Raw genomic sequence first — 4,365 nt, forward strand, 5'->3', positions numbered from 1 at the left:
TATGACTCACATGTATATGTGTTTATGAAATCAATACACTAATGTCAGGAGCATGAAAAAGAAAACCAGTCATATGAAATACTATATGACGCATAGTAACAAGCAAGAATACAGTTGGGGAACAGGATTATGAAAACACCCACTCCATCAGAAAAAGAACATTGCTTACAGTTGTTTCTCTGGGTGTTGACGAGAATGTTCCATAGATCCCATATATGGTTCCACGCTCAGAGCGAGCGCGCCCGATTGTGTGCTTGTGTAATACCTTCAGAACCCACCATACCAGAACTGGAAAATCAAAATGTCCACTGCCGCCATGTGGGAGCATCCGAATGCCAACCCAGGGGCCTTTTTCATGGTGCAGTTGAGATTTCTATGTAGATACAATATACATTTCACTTTTGGAGGAGGAGTGAGGATTTGATGTTTGGACACCTTCACATCTGATGGACAATCCAGGTATCACCTTGTGGTCTGGGAAATCTTTGATGCCTCCTGGAGGGGGCTGCTGACTTACTGCAGGTGTAAGCCAGATGCACTTGTGGACCCCATACAATATGTAAAGGAAAAAACTTGCCATGTTGCAGTGCAATGAGCGGCTCACAGTGGACTGGTGTGACGTTAAAGCGGTTGCAAGGTCCCCTCTCTCAAACCACCGACAGGAGCAGTGGAAATAAGAGAACTCGTCAATTGCTGAAGCACCTGTCGTCTGTGAGATAAAACAAAAAAAGGTTACTATATTAATGTCATGAGGTGTTAGCACCACTATGGAAAACATTAAGTTGTTTAGTTCTCTGATGTATTCAAAAAGGATTAGTACTTTAGCCTTTTAGCCTACACAAAAGCATGAAATGTCGGAGAGACATTTTCCCTTCAGTTTGTGTTTGATTGTGTGTAGATACGTCAATCTACGTTGATGACGGCGTGTGTAACACTTCTTCTTACTCATGGCAGTGGATATCGCTCTAGTAACACACCTTTAATGAATGGAGGGCTCAATTAAAAACCAGAAGGCCATCAGGTGGTTATAGCTCGGGGAATCTGTACACAAAGAACATGTCAGTCATTGAATTGACAGTAAATCATTCGTGTTAACTGTAACACATGGGCTAATGCTTTCCTCTGTTTGCTATTTATACATTACAATCAAATAGACTGAGAGTAAGAAGGCCACTAGGTGCAGGTTATAGTTAATCTACAGCAGTAAATGTAGCAACTACATTAGCAGCAGTAATAATATCTAAAACATACAGGAACATTACACACAATGACTACGTTTACTCTTCATTCTTACGTGTGCAACTGGGGAAACGCAGTGGATATTGACAGTATTTTACTTTGGTAGTTTGAAGATATCCACTTGTAGTAATATATTATCAGTATGTTGTTAGTAATTATATGTTTTACTCCACCACATTTAGTTAACCTTTCATAGTTTCTAGTTACTTTTATATATGACAAACACAGGATTATAATTCTACATGTTCGTTCAGAGTTTAAAAACCATATATTTGTACTTATACTTCAGGTTAAGTTGAGTACTTATTCCCAACACTGCCATGCATATAGTCAGCGGTCACACGGCAGGTAAACAGGATCTTTATAAGCTAACCCATCTCAAAAACTTGGATAGAATTTTAGCCAAAACATTACCTTGTATAGAATGGATGTTGGTCGTCGGGGCCAGCAAACCTCTGTAGCAAACTCTCGCTGGACTCTTAACTCCTGCCAGTTGCTTCGCAGATCTCCCACTTGTTGGAGTTGTCTTCTTGCAGCCTGAGAGGACTATGTCAGTGAAAGCGCCGCCATCACGGTAGGTGCATGTTGTTGTCTGAGGCCCGGAGAAGCGCACACCAGGCGGCGGATACACATCTATCCCCATGAATGCACAATCCTCCACCTGAAAAAAAACATGAAAAGTTATAAAAACATTTAATGATCAATACATAAATGATGAGCAGGAGTTGGGTTTTGTGTGCCTACTGATAGAAAGTATCCATCTTTTCAGTCTGGTATGGGTCATCATTTACACCTTAGTTAATTTGTGGTTCCATCTAGGTGCCACAAGGAGTTAGGTCCAGCGACCCGTAGGCTCTACGATGCAGTCTCTGTGACATTGCTCGTAGTGCAGCTGCTTCTGGTCTATCCGCTCATGCTGTCCCGCACTCCTGCGTCTCTGTACCACATCTGCTGGGCCTGCAGCTGTGCCCTGACAGATCAGGGCCCAATCGGTTATTAACCAGCCACTATCTCCTTGATGAGGGTCGTCTAGTGTAGCATCTGAGATGGTGGAGTATGTCCCAGAGCGCAGCATGTGGAACTGCCTGAAAAATAAACATGTTTTAAATATATGAGACCTACGGTATTCAGATTTACTTTACAACATGCATAGTGTAACATGGCTACAACCCCTCCTTGGGATGTTTACAATAAATTGAGACAAGATGGCACTTCCAATGTTGAAGACAATTGCTACATACCTCAATCGCCGTCTCACTGTGCGCAGAGATACTTTTAATATCTGTGCCATCTTTGTTGCTGTAAAACCCACAGCTCCTCAAAAAGAGAGTTGCTCTCTGGAAATGCTGAATTGTGGGGGACCTCGACCACCCAACAAAATGAGTGGGGCGTGGTAGCCAGAATGACCTGCAACAACAGCAAAACATTAGATTACATTTATTGTCATTGTTGTAAAGCAACGCATTATGCCGTTGTGCCAGAAACGCACACAATGCGTCTATTTTATTGTCATTGCCCAGCCTAAAGATACTTTAAAAAAAAATGAAATGCAGTTGGCATTAAACCAGTGGACATGCAATACACTATAGTTGTAGTATACATTAAGAACAAAAGCATAAATAGTGTATGGGCATAGAGATACATAGTTGCAGTCTGTGTCTTCCAACCCTGAAGACAGAGACTCCCCCTCTGGCACCCTTTCAATGTCCTCATTCACACGTTTGATGATACGTGGTGTACTACAGATGGCCAGACTGCCCTCGACGGGGGAGGGGGAATAGCGTCTCCTCTACTGTGGCAGGATATAAAGGTGGAATTTGGAGTACAGTTTTAAGTGGACAACTCGAGACTCAGAGCGTCTCACCAGAATGTTGTAATTAATAGCTGGCAACTACAGATTAAAAAAGGTGTTTATATTGGTATTACCCATATTTAAAACAAATAATTACTTTAAAATGTATTGGCCTGTTGGACACTTAGTACTCAACAATACTAGCACTGGTTTATCAACGAAAGCCTATGCTAAAGTGAACAATTATCACATCGACCTACCTTGTTGTGCGGGTGTGGTAGGCCAAGATCTCCGGACTTCAAGTATATATTCCCGAAGGTCCTGAAGTAAAAGATCAGCTGTAGGGACGTTAATTAGCCTGCCCCGTGACCACTCGAGGCTCCTTTCCATGGTTTCTAACCTGCCAGTAAACGGTTTGGTGAAATAGGGGAGAAGACAGAATTTGTAAGTGTGAAAGATCTCACACAACCTCAGTTTAGGTTACATGCAAAAACAAACTACATTCCTTTGTGTTGGTAGTAGCGATAGGCTTGGCCCTTACCTCGTTACTGTGGATTGTAACACGGCATGACCGGCATCATCTGTTTGGAGAAGTCTTGTGCAGTCATTTATTGTCCTTTTGCAACGCAAGATGAAGTTTCTCGTGGACATTTTTCCGGCTGCTGCTACTGCTGCTACTACTGCTGCTGCATGCTTATAGAGAGGCGAAGTCCCTCCCTTTCCTGTTGAGCTCCATGAGACCTTATTTCGGAAAAGGTATGTATTGAAGTCAATGGAGAGAGAAAGATTATCTTTCGATCCCGTTTGAATTGAACCACAAATTACACATATGATTTTTGTCAATTTAAAAGATAATTTTGCAAGTCAAAAAAATTGAAATGTGTCGTAAAACTGTGAAGTAACACTTTTTTTTTGACTGAAACCAGTCAATGACCTACATCTCCCGTCGCGCACCACACACCAAGACGGCCGTCACGTTGGCACATTTCACTTCTTTCTAGTTGCGTATTTTTCATAGTCTTATATTTCAACAGTTTTACGACAAACTGAGTTTTTTGACATGGAAGTGATTGTTTAAGATGACAAACATCATAAGTGTAATTCGTGGCACAATTCAAACGGGATCAAAAGATAAGTTTTCTCTCAAGATATATTGCCTGATCTTTTCCCTAACAGCCCTGATACCGAAAATTCATGGTATTTTTCTTTCTTCAGTGTCTGGAAAAGCACAATTATGTTGTTTTTCCGGTTTTGTAGACAACGAAAAAAGTAAACAATCCTTCCTTTCTAAAACAGAACAAAGAACACAAAAATGATGCAATGTGCAATTGCAA

The 4,365-nt window shown here is 41.4% G+C and overlaps 1 long non-coding RNA gene across 1 annotated transcript; it reads right to left on the reverse strand.

Moving 5' to 3' along the window:
- Nucleotides 1–2,223: 2,223 nt before the first annotated feature.
- On the reverse strand, nt 2,224–3,775 carry LOC104964060 (uncharacterized). The gene is made up of 4 exons (XR_800373.1): nt 3,573–3,775; nt 3,292–3,431; nt 2,481–2,646; nt 2,224–2,324 (listed from the first exon to the last, which is right to left on the reverse strand). It is a non-coding gene; the product is annotated as an uncharacterized lncRNA (long non-coding RNA).
- Between the last annotated feature and the right edge of the window lie 590 nt (nt 3,776–4,365).

The sequence above is a fragment of the Notothenia coriiceps genome, unplaced genomic scaffold (assembly GCF_000735185.1).
Source record: "Notothenia coriiceps isolate Sejong01 unplaced genomic scaffold, NC01 NC01_scaffold00036551, whole genome shotgun sequence".
Taxonomy (NCBI): Eukaryota; Metazoa; Chordata; class Actinopteri; order Perciformes; family Nototheniidae; genus Notothenia; species Notothenia coriiceps.